The sequence below is a fragment of the Macrotis lagotis genome, chromosome 6, assembly GCF_037893015.1.
Source record: "Macrotis lagotis isolate mMagLag1 chromosome 6, bilby.v1.9.chrom.fasta, whole genome shotgun sequence".
Taxonomy (NCBI): domain Eukaryota; kingdom Metazoa; phylum Chordata; class Mammalia; order Peramelemorphia; family Peramelidae; genus Macrotis; species Macrotis lagotis.
Window position 1 is genome coordinate 162,661,014 of NC_133663.1, and position 19,400 is coordinate 162,680,413.

A 19,400-nucleotide genomic window follows, 5' to 3' on the forward strand; every position below is an offset into this window, starting at 1 on the left:
ATTTGAACTCAGGTCCTCCTGACTCCAGGATTGGTGCTCTATCCACTGCGCCACATAGCCACCCCAATAGATGCTTTTTGATAGGAAGAAAAGATTGATTTGACTCATAAATGCAAAGAATATCCAAGTAATCTGAAAAATTATCTGAAATTTGAGTCAAGAAATTCACACTTGATTTTTCTGCTCCTTCTCAATGAAAAACCCCAAGCACAGATCTTAAATCAAGATTTGAACATGTAAGAGTTAGAAAAGATTTTGAGAAATATTATGCTTAACTCCATAATATTAGGAAGCTACTAAGAGGTTAATGGTCTCTACATCCAATATCATTCCACTGAAAAATGACCATGGTACAAGTTCTCTGAATGAATCCCCCATCCCCCTGATTATAATATTCTCCATCTCCTACATGAAACTTCCTACTTTGTGAATTCCCATTTCACTTTGAAAGAACACAAAGGACAATTTCTTCTGTGTCCCCCACAAGTCCTCTTGGCATAGAAGATGTAGCCTACTTTCAAGTATAGATACATGGATAGAGGAGTATAATAAAATGGAAATTATGCAGGAGACACAAAGCCCAAGGAAGGAGAAAGGTGAGATAGGATGACCAAAGCCAAAGGTCATCAGAGGCATAAATTTACAGAACAAGTATTTTGAAGAAGGGAAACAAGAATTGGTCCTATGTTTTCATTGATACAGAGAACTACCAGATGAGAGAGCTCCCTTTACCAATACACATCCGTGCCTTCTCTGCAGCTTATAATCTTATGTCTATATAGTCTATATAGTCTATGACCCTAGTAAGTCACTTAACTAATATATGTCTAAGGGAAGTGATAAACTCAGATTTTCCTAGCTCCAAGGCAGGCTACCTGTCCACTGTACCATAATTGTCTTCATTATGAAGAAATGAATCCCTAATTCAATTCCCCTCTGTCCCTCAACCTCATGGAGTGGTATCCTGACACTTCAGTTATTATTGATCACTCCCAGACAGTGTTGGCATGGATAATAGTTTAAATAGACAATAATAGAGTATCCTTAAAGATAGTGGGTTCAGTAATTTCCTTCATCCAGGAAAATTTCTACTCCCTAAGCAAAACTAGGTGGCACAGAGGATAGAGTACTGAGCCTGGAGTCAGGAGGACCTGAGTTCAAATCCAGCCTTGGACATTTACTTTACTAGCTATATAATCCTGGGCAAGTCACATAACTCTGTTTGCTTCAGTTTCCTCATCTGGAAAATGAACTGGAAAAGAAATGACAAACCACTCCAGTATCTCTACCAAGAAAATCCCAATGGCATCATAAAGAATTGGACACAACTGAAACAATTCAACAGCAAAAAGCAACACTAGAGAGCAATTAAGATGTCCTAACACCCATTACAATGTATTTTTTCAATAACAACTACATACTACAACTATATACTAATAATGTTCTACTATTTTCCATATTCAGATCACTGTCCTTACTTCCATATCAAACTTAGATGTTATAGTTTTATGTCAGCCTGACAATTACCTCGTTCCCTTTTCCCATTCTCCGCATTTTTCCCTCTTGTGCCAAGATCTGTATCCTAAAGGATTCTGATTCTGTCTTTTGCCTTTTTTATTGTGAGTCCTTCAGATCTACCCATTCAAGTCAAAGTATCTTTTCTCCCCTTTGATCCTACATATTTCTGAGATATACATCATCAGGGTTTACAGCAAAAAGTCATTAAAATTATATTTTCTCATGAGCCCATTTCCAGTGCACAATAACCAAATGTAAGGAAGAAAACTGGGTCCTAAACCCCTGTATAATTCAATTAATGAGCTACAGCTGTGGTACCAACACATCATCATCTTCTACACTGAACTATGGATAAAGCAAAGAATTTTTGGGCAGAATCTGTCCTGACCCTTCTCTTTAGTCCTGAGATCTGGATATCCATCAACACAATCATCTAGAATTGGATCATCATCTTGGTTAGGCAACTTGATGCACAGATAGTATGGTATAGTAAGAAGAGAACTAGATATGGAATAAAAAAAAATCTGACTTTAAATCCCAGATTCACCTTTTGACACCTAGTTTGGAGAATGGATATTGTGCCAGACCTAGAGTCTGGAAGACTCATTTTCCTGAGTTCAAACTGGTCTGAGACATTTCTTAACTATGTGACCCTGGGAAAGTATTGCCTTGGTTTCCTCATCTGTAAAATAAGCTAAGGAAAGAATGTCAAAAACCACTCTAGTATCTTTGCCAAGAATATCCTAAGAGGGGTCATGAAGAGTAGGACATGATGGAAATGACTGAACAACAGTAGTCAAAGATACAAACAAAACAGAAAGTGAAGTTTGTGACAAACAAACTCCTTTAGGAACCAACACAAACGTATCCTATAATGCAGCAACTTGAAATAACTGCTACACAGTCTGTTGAGACAAATCAAGCTGGGTCCCAAAAGGTTTGCATACAAGAATAAGAACTTACTCTTGTAGGAAAACTTGCCCAAATTGAGCTGGGAAATCCCTGACTGCACAGGCCTGTTAATAAGAACAAGACAAAAGAATCTAGCAGACAATAGGGAGATGCAAGAGTTACTGATGGGAGCATAAATTCTACCTGAGTCATCACTGCAGTATCCAGAGTGAGCTGGGAAAGCTGGAGAAAGAATACCCAAAGGAACAGAGCCAGAAAGATCTATAAGACAGCATTTCCCAAATTAATTTGGCTACAGTCACATTTTGGGATTAAGCTGAAAGGAGTATTAGGAATTTATCAGGTCCAAATATCTCATTTTACAGATGAGAAACCTGAGGTCCAGAGAGTTAAGTGATTTGCCTGAAGTCACATAGATAATTTCAGAACATATCTAGTACTCCTACCATGTCCCAGGCTGCTATCCATGTTGCTCCAGAGTAGACTAAGAAGATAGAATAATCCTAGGAAGAAGCAGGAAACAGGCAAAATTTTAAGCTAAGATAAGGAGATAAATCTATTTTCTTTCTGAGAAAAGATCACATGAACTATGCTAAGTGATTTTGATATATATATATATATATATATATATATAATTTCATATTTCCTATTTTATATGGAAAAGATCTCCAGCATCAAAATTTATATCTGATTCATACCAATTTAGGAAATATTGTTTAGGAAAAACCAGGAGAAATCATGCTGGGTGAAGGAGCAGGAAGTGTAGACCTTGTAAACAGTGAGGTCTACTTACTGTAGCCACACAAAGCTGGCATGTTCTACCATCTGTGAAGAGAATGTGCTGTTCCCATTTTAAAGTGCCCTCCTGCCTCTTCTCCTCCCTTTCATTCATACCCTTCTTCCTAAATCCTGCTCTAATCTAATCCTATATCCTTTAAGATACATTCTTCCCTAACTATTCCAGCACACAATAATCTTTCCCACCTCTGAACCCCTGCAGTTCTCAGTTTGGATGACTTAGCTTCATTATAAAATCTTAGAAGGAAGCTTTAAAATAGCATCTTGTTTAATACTATACCTAATTGAAGAATTCCTTCTTCAGTCTCTTAAACAGATAAGATAGTCATCTCTCTTCCCCTAGCTTCTCCTTTCATCTATCCCTTTTTCTTTCCTTCTTTCTTTTCTCCTTCCTTCCCTCTCTCTTTGCTTCCTCCTTTTTCCCAGCACCATTCCTTCCTCATTTCTTTCCTCCTTTCTTTTTCTTCTTCCCCTCTCTCTTCCTTCTTTCCTTTCTCCTTTTCTCCTTCTTTCATCCTTCCTTCCTTCCCTTCCTTACTTCCTCCCTCCCTCCCTCTCTCTCTCCCTTCTTTCCTTTCTTCTCTTCTTCCCTTCCCTTCTTTACTCCCTCCCTTTCTTTCTCTCTTCTTTCATTCCTTCCCTCTCTCCCTTCCTTTTCTTACTCCCTTTCCTCTCTCCCTTCCTCCCCTTTCTCCTTCTCTCCTTTGCTTCCCTTCTCTCCTTTCCTCCCTCATTCTCTCCCTTTCTTCCTTCTCCCTTCCTCCTCTTTTCCTTCCTTCCTTCTTTCCTTCTTTTCATAAACATTACATCAAATTCACTATATAAACATTTATCAAGCACCTACTCTATTTCAGGCACTGTGTTAAGTGCTGGAGAGACAAAATATTCACTCTATGCAATTATCTGCTCTCAGCACTGGGAAGGTACATTTTTCCTTTACTTGAACAAACCCAATAACAAACCTCTCCATTGTTGGACAACTCTAATGTTAGAATTGTTGAACCAAAAGTCTTAGTAGCAGTAACAACTCATTTAGTTTTCTGCAGTAACAAAGAACAGACCCATTTTTACCAAGTATATATTCCAACTTATCAATGTCCCTTCTAAAATATGTAACCCAAACTGGAATACAAAATTACAAATTATCTCTTTTAAGACTGATGTTATTACTACAGTCATTCAACCTTGCTGCTTCCCCATCTCTACAATGAGGAGAATGCTCTTCTAATCCCTAAGGGAGCTAAGGTCAGATGACTTTACAAAAGGGATGGGACTTAATTTGAACCCTTAAGAATGAGTAGGATGAGGATCAACATTTATAAAGCTGAAGTAATGACTATGAAGTTTCCAGTGAAATAATGGTCATGAATATATTTTCAGAAATTTAGAAACTCAATACATTTTAAAGTGTGTCATTATGACTGCTTCACTCACAATGCAAAAGTCAAATACATTTCCTAATTTGTAACAGTCTCCACATATCTAAAGAAGCTGACAACTCTTCTAAAAGAAGTCCTGGAAAATATTCTGAGATTTAAATGATTAAAAGGCATGGTAAATGGAAAGATTATGGGACCTGGAGTCAGGTGACCAAAACCAAAGTCTTGGCTCTATTCATTTGAGCCATAGCTTATTTGTTCTCGAGACTTACTAGTTATGTGACCTTGAGCAAGTCACTTTACCTGATCGTCTCATATCTTGGGCCATCTCCAATCATCCATGGGGCTATTGGTCCTACATTGTCCTGGAGAAGAAAGCAAGACTGGTGACCTCTCTGATGTCATGGTCTTCTTCAAGATCAAAGAACATACATCATCATGTTCTAGATGTAAAATAAAATAGTTATAGTACTGCCGATCCCCTTCAAGGCCAAGATTACATGACCTAACAAGTGGGGATACTAGTAGAACTATTACTATCTGTACACTAAACAAATATACAAAGAACCCATGATTTTATTGGTATCAGGAACTCATTATATGAAAAGTCTATTCATTGATGCAGATAACCACATCTGTGATTTAGTAAACAAGTCTTAGAGAGATGCTTCAATGGAAGCAGAGGATCATGTTAGGATTTGAATCCAGGCTTTCCCAACTTCAAGTGCAAATGTTTCCTATATACTTTCCTTATATTAATATAATATAATATTACATTAACAGTTTTTTAGCAGACATCAATCACGTAATTCTTGAAAGTCACCCACTCTGTACTTAATGCAATTGATTTATGATCTTAAATGAAGAATTTTATCCCTATGAAATTTAATGTTCCATTATTCCAATCTGCCAAGTTCCTTTTGAATCCTGAATCTGTCTTCCAAGATATTAGCTATCCCTCTCACTCTGTGTCATTTGCAAATTGAATTATCATTGCCATCTATGGCTTTATTATTAATGTGGCATTTTTTTAAAAAAACATTGTTATATGGGAAAGAGCATATTCTGAGATTTGAGTTCTAATTTTACCTGCATCACTCACTAGCTCTGTGAACTTAAAGAAGCTACTTAAGAAAACTGAACCACAGATAATGTTTTTACCCTGATCTGCTTAATTCAAAAAACTATTGTGAGAATCAAGAAAGATAATGCATGTGAAAACACTTTGGAAACTTTAAAATGTTATTTTTATATAATGTAAAGATCTACCATTATTGTACATGACCTTGTGTTGTAAATTTTTGTCTGTGTGTAGTGTTGTATGGTCACTCCTCATTCCCAACTTGTGCAGTGGGTACATGTAGCTAGGCTATCCCAAAGTTGTATTTTATTGGTCTGCCTCCACTCAAAGTCATAACTCAATAATATCCCCTAGGCCCACACCACTGTTTTCAGCTTTTCTAGTCAATCAGCAGAAACAGTTCAAAACAAATAGTAAAGAAAATATCAACAAATGTTCCCCAATAAGCTTGGGACACACTCATTTTCCAGAACTCACAGTATCACTCAGAGGAGTGAACACTTATAGGGAAGATACAGAAAAGGGGCATACAAGTCAGAGACAGTTGTAAGAGAACACATGTGAACAGTTAGGTGGTAACACAGTGCATAGCGTCCTGGACCTAAAGTCAAGGAGACCTGAGTTCATATGCAACCTCAGATACTTACCAACTGTGTCTGCTTGCCTCAGTTTCTTCAATCATAAAATATTAATAAATAATCCCTATCTTGTAGTGTTTTGTGAGGTCTGAATGAGATAATTTAAAAACATTCAGGACGATGTCTGGCATGTATGTAAATGTTTATTCTCATCCCTTTTTATTCTCCATCTGTAAAATGGGAGTAATGATGAGACCTATCCCCACAAGGTTTCTGTGAAGATCAAATGAGATAATATAAATACATGTGGCTTTTCAAACCTTAAAGTGCTAAATAAATATAATATTAGTAGTGGAAGTATGTAAGGAACGCTATGGCCAAAAAGATTTGAACTCAGGTCTTTCTGATTCCATACCTACTGTACTAACCACTGCACTACCTAGCTTCCAAATGACAGTATCTGAGCAGGTACTCTTTGGATTGAATTGAATACCAAAATCTTCCAAAAGAATTTATTCTCAAATTGTAATTTGACTTATAGGAATAATCTTCTTCTCAAGTCTTTTCAAAGATAATAAGAAAGCTGTCTTTAGCCCCAGAGACAATTACCATGAATTCCAAATTAATTCAGCTTGAATGAGTAAAGGGTTTTTTTGCAAGGCAATGGAATTAAGTGACTTGCCCAAGGTCACACAGCTAGGTAATTATTATAAGTGTCTGAGGTCAAATTTGAACTCAGGTCCTTTCTGACTCCAGGGCTGATGCTCTACCCACTGTACCACCTAACTGCCCCAGAATGAGTGAAGTTCTACCACCATTACAGAATCACAGAAAATCTTAATATCCATAATTTACTGCTGAAGATAGGTTTATCCATCAGATATAGGAAGGTAGGAATTTCTGCAGTATCTGAGGCAAAGGTCATTTTTTTGGCATTGTATTTATCTGCATCACTCTAATGTGAGCAAAGAGCACAGAAGAAAGTTGACATGCAGTCAATTCTAATTTAAGAGAGGAAAAGATGTTCTAGGGGAGCAGCTTGGGCCAGTTCCAGTGCCTGCGTTACAGCTGCATTTACTAGACACAGTACACATAGACTATGCAGAATTCAAAAATCAAGCAAGTTGAAAAGAAATGTAGTGTGTGTACACATATAATCTAAGTGAATCCGTGTCTCAGGATTTCTCAACAAAAATGTTCAATGCAGCCTAAAAATTGAATAGGTCAGGGTGGAAGGAAGATAAAATAATTAGAGTAAATATATCTTCTCAGGATTTTTTTAATGTACTTTTTGGAAGTACAATGACCCTGACCAGCGATGGTTTATGGGAAGCCAAATAAAGAAAATCTTCCCTGAGCAATAGATTCCAAAGATCAATCAATTCTTCAATCCATGAATATCAGGAAGTAAGCATGGTTTTCTGGAAAATATCCAGTAGAAGTAAGGTCCTAAAAATAGCTGTTCTATGGCTTTCCCCATTAGAATTCCTTCTGATTTTGGGGATCACTGTCTAAGCAAAGAAAGATTGGCATTTACAGATTCCTGGTAAGCTTGATAATGTTGTTCATTGAAGAAGGTATTCTCAATACCTCTCCCTGAACAACAATAAGCATATATATTATATATATATATATAATATACATATACATATATCAGAAGAAAAGTGGATTTTTCCTTGTATAACTTTGAGAAAGAAACTCAAAATCTCATGTCTTACTTTCCTCAGGTGTATCATGTAAAGAAGAAAGATTAGATTTATTCTGATTGGTCTCAAAGAGTGGAACTAAGGTCATTGAATGTAAGTCAGTGGGAAACAAATTTTAACTTAAAATAAGCTCCTCACCACCAAAATAAAAATCCTAGCAATGAGCTATTCAAAAATGTAATGGGATTTCCTCAAATGTAGTGAATTCCTTTTTTACTGGAAGGCTAAATAATCACTTGTCAGGTATGCTGTAGAAGGGTCCAAATGACCTTTGATTCCTTACCATTTCTGAGATTATGTGATTCTATGACAAAATATGCCTAAAGTTTCTTTCCATTATTTTTTTTCTAAGTGCTTCTTATGGAATATAGCAGTAAAGGAAAGAGGAAGGTTGGTCATTAATCATAAGGGAATCCCAAGCATTCTTCATTCTTACTCATCTCAAGGGAAATAAATACATTAGCATGTTAAAAAAACCATAACAATTGGAAACAAGGTCAATGAAAGAAATATATTGGCAAATATATTCCTCTCTAAAAGAATCCTTTGTCTCTACAACATTTGCCAAGTTTTTATTTTCACTTTATTTGGAAACTGACCTTAAAACAAGCCACACTTATATATTTGTACCTGCACAATGTATAGTTGACTTAATTAGTCTTACCTTCCTTGTTTCTGATGGGTGGAAGTGTGAAGGCAGATGACAACAGTAACCAACTGGCCCAAATAACCAAAGTAAAGCCAACTCAACTTAAAAAGAGGCTCCTCCATCCACTCAAAGAAAAGATGCAATGTCTCAATCTCTTTCCATTTATGTTTAGCATTGCTTGCTATTCTGGGGCGGGGGGAGATGGGGAATGAGAAGAGGGGAGGCATAACTTGCATTTTAATTAAACATCTGAAGGAAATTTACTTTCTAATTTAGTTAATTTCATTGGATTATTGCTCTGAAACTTTTTTTGCTAAATATTCATAATTTTATTCTGTTTGAAAGGAGAATAAATAATAATTCAAATTGATCTGTCAGACATGAATTGATATGTTTTCAAGATTTCATAAATTTTACACATAATAATTCTTTCCTCATAACAGGCTTTTTTTTCAGAAAGCAGACAGCCAAGCTAAATACATTATACAGGAAATTCCATCTACCTCCAGGCAAGCAGAATAAGGATTCCTTTACTTGTGTTGCTTTAACTCCATCTTCATGATGATGACAAAAGTGATCATGCTGATTATGTCTGACACATATAATATTTTCACATTTGTCAGTGCTTTGATTGTATCATCTGCATTAGGAAATATAGGTCATATATAGCTACTTTTGAATGAATCAGTCCTATCTTGGATTGCAAGAGATTGAAAGAGGTTTGGAGATCACTCAGTACACTATTTTTTATTAGAAGTAACAGGAGAAAACACTTGATTGAGATAATGATTTTAGTTCTATTTCATAACTACCAAGATCTATGACCTTGATCAAACAATTTAATAATTGTGGGATCCATTTTCCTGATAAGCAAGTTAGAAACGATGATCTCTAAATCCTTTCCACCAAGTCAACAAAAATTTTAAGTATCATCTATGGGTCAGACATCATATTAAGCTAACATTGTATTTAATATTTAACATATAAATTATCACAAAACTGTTCATTTGGGTGTATTTATTCAATAAACAGTTTTGAGTACCTACTGAAGTCTGTCCAAAGAGCTTGGCTACGCTTTTTTTTTCTCTCATTCCTCTGAAATTCTATAGTACTTTATACCTTACCTATGAGCTTATTCATTATCCTTTGAATTAAGAATCATTTGTGTATGTGTCCCTTTCTTGCCAGAAGATTGCAACTGTCCTTGAGAGATAGAATGTTTTCTTATCCATGTCTGAATCCCTCATATTACCTGGTATTGTGTCTTGAATGTTGCAGGTGTTCAATAAATATCCATTTCTATTGAGATTAATATTAACAGTGAGTCAACATATCAGAATTTATGGAATGTAGGAAAGCAGCCCTTAGAGGAAATATACATATCACTTATATTAGCAAAAAAGAAGACTAATGAATTGTTTATAAGTTTTTTTTAAAAAACCATTGGAAAGGAAACAAATTAATAATTTTTAAAAGCCAACAAATTAAGAAGTTTTTAAAAAATAAAAATGGAAAATAATTAATGTCAAATATGAATTTTTAAAGGCTTATCTAATTTATTATTTCTTGGAAGTTCTTTTCATAGGTTTCAAAGAATGCATGTCATCAGTTAAATGTATGGGGGGGATGAATCAGTCACATGGTAAGAATGAGGGACAACACTTTTCATTATCACTCCAATTACTACAATCACTGCCCTTAATGTCACCATTTTCTCCACTCTACAATCTAAAGAGAACAGTAAAAATTGAATCCTTGTTTGATGAATATATACCAAAGATTTTCTTGTTTTCTTATTGTGCTTTATTTACCACTTTGCTTAAAGAGTAAAGATAGACATTTGAAACATTCAAATTAGGGCATTTAACCAAAAACAATTTCAGGGTACTCATGATGAAAGAGCCTCCCCCATCTCCTGGTACAGAAAAGTGACGGAATCAAAGAGAAAATTGATTTTTTTTAAAAAAAATGACCAATGTGGAATTTTGTTTTACTTCACTACACACATTTAGAAGGACTTTGTTTTCTATTTTCAATTGGAAGGAGATAAGAGACTAAATAAAATATTTATTTAGTTTAAAAAAATAAGAATTAGAGGCAGTGGTAACTTCCTTGCCCACTACCAAGTTTTATCAATCTACTCAGACCATAGCTATCCTCAGAAATGTCAAGGAGGGGGCGGCTAGGCGGCTAGGTGGCACAGTGGATAGAGCACTGGCCTTGGAGTCAGGAGTACCTGAGTTCAAATCCAGTCTCAGACACTTAATAATTACCTAGCTGTGTGGCCTTGGGCAAGCCACTTAACCCCATTGCCTTGCAAAAACTAAAAAAAAAATGTCAAGGAGTGTTTCTGTTTCCTTAAGCAGGGACCTAACAACCATAATTTCTATAGCATTTTGATGTTTCTAAAGGTCTTTTCCCTTTCTACAACCCTGTGGGATAGGTAGTGCAAGTATTATTATCATCTCCATTTTACAAATGAGAAAACTAAAGTTAAATGACTGACCCATTGCCAGCAACTAATAATAAATGATAAATTTCAGAAATTATATTTAAATCCAGGACTTTTGACTCCAACTTGAAGTTTCATCAGTATAGGTATTTCTTTGTAGATTCAAACTTCTCCCTCACTCCCATACAATTCATTCTGTGTAATCTTGGGCTGTCTTTCCCCACAAATTCCCCATAGTAGATTTACTCAAAATGATGGAGATCTTGCTCCACTTCTAATATATTAGCAATACCAAAGACAATATAGTACTGGGTCACACTAAATTGACATTTGACTTAAAAGTGAGAGCAGAATGGAGATCAAACATAGATTTGATTTAAGTATGGGATAAATTATTGCCATTGCCCACATCTATGAGTTTTTTCCTAAATATATGAAAGGATGTGATTAGTCTCCCCTGTCCTTTTGCTTCCTACATTGAGCAGCAAATTCTCTTCTAAATTGATGCTTTCAGAGTAAATCAGTATCCACATCAGGAAAGATGGGATATTGACACAAGACAAAACTTGCCAGTATATTTAAAAAGACCTGAGTGAGCCTTAGCTCAGACTCTCTGACTCCATTTGATTCTGGTGGTTTGACTCTTCCAAGAACCACAGGTAGTCCTTAGAGAAGCCATGTGACTTTGATGAGAAATAACCCTTAGTTCTTGACCTCTGTACTTGTTTTTTTAATTGTATTTTTTTCTTTTCTCCTTGAAAAGAGTAGAGACTCAAATCTTGTGAGTTTATAAAAGTTAAGATGGTGCCACAGGATCTTAGTATTATAGAATCTGAGTTTGTAACCAGTGTAAGATTAGTCCTGCAAGGATCAAGATGTCATCTTTAGAAGTAAATTTTGGGGCCTACCCCTAATGACAGTTGGGTCAAATACTCATATTCAGTGATATTACCATTGAATATGAATTTTGTGGGATCAAAACAATGTAGAAACTCAACTAAATTCAAACCAACTGTCTCCCCCAGAAATTGAAGTGATATAAAAGTGAAAATGAGCCTAAGATATTAGATTTTCTTTGTTCTTGCTATATCTTTTAAGCAAATATTACTTTGTAAGCACTAATTGATTTTAAGTGGTCAAATGATGTCTAACAATAAGGGTAACTTGAGTAGATTGCAGTAAGGAAACCCCAGACCCTCGGAGTTTCCTAGATTCCTGAATGGCAATTGTCTTACTGTGGAATAGTGGACCAGGGCATATTTGAGTAAAAGGATAAAGAAAACTCATGAACAAAACCTACAGGTTTCAATAAATGCAGACTCAAGAAGGCTGTCATGGAGGATGAAACAAGTCTTCATGTGAGGCAGTAAGAAAAAATGATTTTCCAGATTCTATATAGGAGAGATATGAAATTTATATTTTGCTAATTTTCCTTATTTTCTATGGCATTTAGGGCAATGACAAATGGGGAAGCAAAGGTGCTGTTACTTCTGGGATTTTTCAGCACTGTAAAAGGAAGGTAAGGTAATGAAGAAAAGAAAAAAAGAAGGAAGAATATGAATCACCCCATGACAGGTTTGCTTATTCTTACAAAGGTAGGTTCCATTCTTGTGACCTTATCTGGACTTCTTAATATTTATCTGTAAGTTTCCCAGAACCCCTGAGGCTTATACCTTATTCCAGTGACCATGAATTCATAAGGTAATGAATGCATAAAGAACAAAGGTGCAATTGGATTTGTTTATGCCCAGAAATGGCAGTGGTGAACCTGTTCCCCAGGGAGATACAAGGATGTAAGGAACTTAAATATACAAAAATATTTGTAGCAGCTCTTTCTTGTGATGGTAGAGAACTGGAGTCTAGAGGAGTGCTCATCAATTCGGGAATGGTTGAACAAATTGTGGCATATGTATATAATGGAATATTTTGGACAATACGAAAGAATGAGAGGGATAGTTTCAGAGAAACCTGGAAGATTTGTATGAACTTATACAGAGTAAGGTCAGCAGAACTAAGAACAATGATACAATAATTAAAACATAGTGAAGACAGATCTCTATGAAAAGCTTGGAAATTCAGATGAGTTCAATCCATAACTACAATTTTATTGAATTCAAAATAAAACTTCTACTCACCTCCAAGTGATAGAATCAAGATGCAGATTAAGCCATGTTTTTTTTTTTGTAATCTGTAACTTGATTCTAGAACCTAAAAGTGGATAGCATGGATTCTACTCTGGATCCTACATCTGCATTTTAGACTGAGTGCATTTTTTGAAAGAGTTTTGTTTTCTTTTCCAGTGGAGGTAAGGAGAGGGGAGATTTTAGTACAATTAAGATAAAAAATAAATTGATTGTAAAATTTGTTAAAATCTGAATGTCACTCTCCTAAGTGGATATCATTTTCACTGAATATCACTCTCCTAAGTCAGTCTCTAGATTCTAAAGTATCCTGATAATTGCATTAAGCAGGGTAATAGTCACCCTTTTTGTTTATTACTTAATATATTGTAGGGTCTTGCAGTTATGAATGGATCCGTGGTTATGAATGGATCACACACATGCTTTTTTTGTACAAATAAACCAACTTTAATAGATTATTTTCTATTTATACTGAGCTGTTCTCCAAAGAGTTCATATGTTTTACAGACATTATATCTAATGGTAAATAGGGGTAGGTATTACTCCCATTTTACAGATAGGAAGAATGAAGTACAGAGAAGTTAAATGGCATGCCCAAGGTCACATAATTGATTTACTGAAGAGCAGATAATTCAGAATGTTTCCCAGCTCCTTACCCAGTACTCTATTCAAATTGCCTCATGAAATCTTTTACAAAAAGTGTAATTAAACAAAGTATTAAGAGTAGAACATTATGAAAGTGAGGTCTTTGTACTGTTTCCATCAAAGACATAAAAAACAAACTGAAAGTCAGAGGCAATGAGACCCATATGCATACAACTCCCATGTCCTTTTCTCCCAACCTCATATCTACTGTCTCTGGTCATCTTCTAAGATTTAAAAGACAGAGGCCAACACATACTTTTTTTCTATAAAGCAATTTCAGTTGTTTACATTCACAAAAGGACTGAACTTGCCATTGCAAAAAGTACTTAATTGTCATTGTAATACATTAGTAGAAGGATTATGCTGGTCAGAAACCAGACATTATGGAATAAATGGTAGCAATCATAGTTTAGTCAACCTTACCACAATGGACCAGTTAACAAGATTAATCATGCAAAAGAATATGCAGGTACAAATAACAATAAAGTTAAAAAAACCTAATTTTATCATTTCCACAGGTGAATTCCAGACCCTCCACTAAATTTTAGAAATAGTTATTGGTCTAACTATGGCTAACACTAATCCTCTCACCCTTTCTCAAGGCAATTACATACTTACCATTCAGAAGCCTGAAGCAGGGCAGCTGAACCCAGAAGAAAATTTGACCTGTCCAATACAGCATAAGAATTAGTTGACAGGTGCAATTGGAAATGAAGGACAGAAGAGGTCTCTGAGCCAGAATCACTTCTTGATTTAATTCCTAAGATCTCACCTAAACCAAGAGAAATAAAGTGACAATGAACTATAATAATAAAAGGTGACATTTCTATAGCACTTTTTAAAAAGATTTGCAAAGTTAATTCATGTGGACCATTTCAATGGATTCTCACAATCCCTGGTAGCATAAGTTCATATTATTAGGCCCATTTTACAAAAAAAAGAGATAAAATAATTTGCTAAAGACTGAGAAAAAGGTTGACTGATTTACAAGAAGGTGAGTAGAAAAGCTGAGGAAATTCCCAGGATCTGCTAGTGGCCTGAAGGAGCAGTAGAGAGGGATGCCACTGGGGACAGTTTGATGGGCAATGACTAGAAGGGTGAGACTATTCAAGATTGCTGATACTTTAACTTGTTTACTCCAGTTTTTAGATGTGAATATATAATGGAAAACTTCTTTCTGGGGACAATGGAAATGGAAAAGTATTCATCTGAGAAGAGAGTGCTGAGGATATTTCTAATACTTCATGTTATCTGTTCTAATTAATTTTCTTTATTCATTATAGACAGTTATTGGTCAGGGTTTTTATTAGCATAGTAACAAACTAAATATCTAGCCCTGAATTTGGCTTTCAAGATTCCCAGTTTCCTTCTGAGAGAGGTACTTAAGCAAATAAGATCCATATCATCTCCACCAACACCACCACTCAAAAATATGAACCCAAGACCATGAAGAATTAATGATCCTGATATTTTAGTGACTAGTGACTCTAATATTTTAAAATTTTAGTCTTAGACTCCCAAAAGCAAATAATTATACCTCTTACACAATTTACTTCCTTTTCTTCTTCCTCAGAATTCTATTCATAAGATTCAGTATCATCCATCATTAGTGATCAATATTTATTAGACACCTCTAGAGGACATGGCACATAAGGTTATCAGTAAAGTATTCCAGCTGATCTCAATTCTTTTGAGGTTGAATGACAAACTTTCCTGGTTATTAATATTACCTCTCTTCCTCTGTCATAAAATTTAACTGTATATACATTCTGTCCTAAACTTCATTGCTAAGTAAGCACTCTTAAGTATGCCCCAGGTTAGCTGAACTTGGAGGGATGCAACTGAGCCTCATTAAAAAAAAGTAGATGTCTAAAAATGAGGAGATCTAGGTTCCACACAAGCTGGATGACTTGGAGTGATTTTTTTTGGATATCTTTTTTTTCCAACTTTAAAAATGAGGATAACAAGTTCCTCACCCCCCCCCCCCCCAGTCTGACTCTGCTTCCAGGGAATAGGCTGGGCAACTTTCCAGAATCTCAGATCACCTGGTCCAACCTCCAGAGACAACCAGCTACTGCTGTGGCCTCCCTGCCATATCAGGGAAAGTATGGATGACTCATTATCCTACAGACTCTTGAACTGATTGATGCCTGATTGTCATCTAGGATTTTCTGATCTTGCCCCTTCCCTATCTCCCCAGGATCCTGAAGGAATCATTGCACTAATGGGCATGAACTCCTTTGAAGTCAATTGGGGGAAAACATAAAAATGCATGCCTGGTATTATGATTTTGTAGTTGATAAGTGATCTCAGTATTTGATCATTCATCACAGTGAAAGGCTAGAATTCTGAGATACCAATATCATGATTATTTCTCCTTACATAGTATATTTTTCCTTGTTGGAAGCCATGTCACTGGTTGAAACCATCATGCAATTACAAACAGTATGACCTGTTGCCTCACAATGGACACCAACTAACACAATAGTACATAACCCTAGGCTACTGACAGTGTATCTGTTAATTACTACCCATGCTCAGATGAATCTTGCATTTGTGGGAAAAAACAGGCCAAAATAACAATAATTCAAGTCTGTACAAGCTGTTATAACTAATTCTTCCTGGAAAATTTATGTCACTGTGCAGAGAAATGGAACCATGATTGATGAGTTGCACTTCCAATTTTTTGTTTTCAAGGAACTGAGTTAATACCAAATTAAATAGCATAAACAGCAACAGAAATATTCTTCTTTCTTCATTCCATAGGGCTGAAGTGGCTGTACAGACCACTTACCAACAACCCCATTTTTTTGGACAACTATTTTGTGTATTTTATGCAAAACTCACATGACCAAAAAACACCTAACACCGTTTGTTTCCAATATTTGTACTCAAGAATAATTCATTATTTTAGAAATAAGGTCTGAGTTAAATTTGCTAACTTCTGAACATACTCAGCACTACAAATTATAAATTATTTTATTAATTCATTCTTGTTTTTGTGACCCAAGCAAGGTATTTATCATTGCTAAAGATGAAAAACAGAAGTCTTCATAGGAATTTGGTCCATTTGGTATTAGGATAAAGAATTATTAATCAATTCCATACTATGGGTTAGTGGCTAATAAAATCTACCCAAGAAGGCAGGGAAGAATGTTGGAAGTCATCAATGGTAATTGGTAGTAAGATATAAGATGGAACCAGAGGATCATAGAGATTAACTGTTATCCAATCTAATTCCCTTATTTTAACAGGTGGGGGAACAATGAGTTCCAGTCATTTGGTCATTCTATTCCATAACCATTTTCTATTGTATCAAATATTTGTATTTGTAACAATACAAGTTGTATTTGTATCAACTTATATCAAATGGAAAAAATACCCAGGGAGAAATCCTAAACAATATAACTATATTTTAAACCCATTAGTTTTTGTAACTTAAAAATACATGTTACACAATATCCACTCTGTAGGTGATAAAATATTATTGAAACCATAGCTGGGAGACCTAGTGTACCACCCCCACAAGCAATTAGTTAAGTAAAGGGAAAATTCTCTATAGGTTCCAGGATTGAGTTATGCCTGGGTCACAGGGTAGTTACTACACAGACAACATTTTCTTTCACTTATCCCTTATGCCTAGAAATGCATGGTCACCAGCTGATAAATAGAATGCTATCATTTTCTTCATAAAAAAAGGAAGTGACTTTGGTTTACCTGAAATGTCTTCAATACCTAAATTTATTTATTTTTTTGAGGGAATTGGGGTTAAGTGATTTGCCTGAGGTCATACAGCTAGTAAGTGACTGAGGCTAGAATTTTAATCTCTATCCTTCTGACCCTCAGTGATCCATTGTATCACCTAGCTGCCAGCTCTTCAATTTAACTGACATATAACTATGTCATAAAGGAAAGATGTTGGACTCATGGCTAGTCCCCATATTTTTATAACTTTGAAGCATATAATATTAAGGATAATACTTTCTCTTCTAGCTGAGGGATGCCTTTTCAGGGTCACTTTAAGAATACCCCCAAGGTCAAAGATAAATGAAATAATTATGGTTAACATTTATAGATCATTTGAAGGTTTGTAAAATTTATACATTATCTAATTTGGTAACAACTTGAGTGAGACAACTTCCCTGAGTCTCAGTTTTCTCATCTGTAAAATGAGAGCATTGAACTAAATGACTTCTGGTGTCAGATAAGGAAACTGAGGCCAAGAGAGATTAGGTGACTTGTCCAGGATCACAGAGGTATAAGTTTCTAAGGGAGCATTTGGTCTGAGATCTTTCTGACTCAAGTCCAGCACTCTATACACTAAACTACAAATGTGCCTCTAAATGATAGGAACCAAGAAGTTATCAAGTAAATAGCATCAGCTTTGAATGCTATGATATGACAATCAGCTTTTGAAGTTGGTTCTACTTATTAAAAAATGATCTGCAACTGAATATTAGCTTGCATAGACCACCCCTACCCTCCTAAGAAATATCAGCTCAGGTGTGCTAGTTTTGTTGGTGATGGAAACTAGTTCTGGGATGCAAAGATTCTTAATAGGCAATTGGATGTGTTCTTCTGACTTTAACCTTGCCTGCAATACTAGAGCATTCAACTGTTTTCACCAAAACTGGAATTTCCTATCCATTTATTTTTCCTAGTTATCTCTTATTATTGGAATCAGTTGAAGAAAGGATGAATGCTGCTTGAGTTCCTTATGGGTCTCTAAAATAATGACTAGTGACATATGGCATAGATAGCCATGGATATAAGAATTTCTAATTGGGAAACTATGGGTTCAATCTTTGAAATTATCAGAAAGTATCCCAGAACTCTATCTTCCATTTCTTTTCATTGGGTGGCCATACCCAATCTATACTCTCCAGGTTCACTCAGTGCCCAGTGAATGTTTATGCTTCTGGGTAGCCTTGACTCACTATAAAGCATTTTTAAGCTAATCTGAGCAGTCAGCTGTAAATTCAAACCCACAGAATTTTTTTAAACATCAGCGCTAGCTGTGATTCAACCAATTTCTTAGCTGAGACAGGTTAATATGGTGATTAATCCATAGGAACACTTCAGGGAAAGGATTAGCTTAAAGAACTCACCAGTTTCAGCTCATGATAAATAGCTCAGGAGTCCATTGTGAGAAGCAGAGAAGGAGCAGAAAGCCATGAGTGACCGTGTCAAGATGAGAGACAAACAAAAGATGAGTCAACTGGTGAAGTCTAGGTGAAGGATACATGAGTGTCTTAAAATGGGAAGGAATAAGATATAAGGAGCTAGCAGGTAACCAGGCATCTCCTTGAATGATTAGTGAATTTTCAGTCTTTCTATCTGAGAAGAAATGAGCCACAAATGAGTATCAGTTGGTGCTGACAATAGCAGGCTGACATGAGGTCTCCTTGGAAATACTGTCAGAATTGTATTAGAAATTTATTTGAATTACTATATAAACTCAAAATGTATAGTGTTAACAGTGCTGGATTTAAAGTCAGAAGAAGATTTAAATCCCAGTTGTGTCATTTTACCACTGTGTAA

At 35.6% G+C, this 19,400-nt stretch overlaps 1 long non-coding RNA gene across 1 annotated transcript; it reads right to left on the reverse strand.

Moving 5' to 3' along the window:
* Nucleotides 1-2,875: 2,875 nt before the first annotated feature.
* LOC141491906 (uncharacterized) lies at nt 2,876-19,003 on the reverse strand. Its single transcript, XR_012469800.1, has 4 exons — nt 18,968-19,003; nt 14,478-14,631; nt 4,911-4,972; nt 2,876-2,933 (listed from the first exon to the last, which is right to left on the reverse strand). It is a non-coding gene; the product is annotated as an uncharacterized LOC141491906 (long non-coding RNA).
* Between the last annotated feature and the right edge of the window lie 397 nt (nt 19,004-19,400).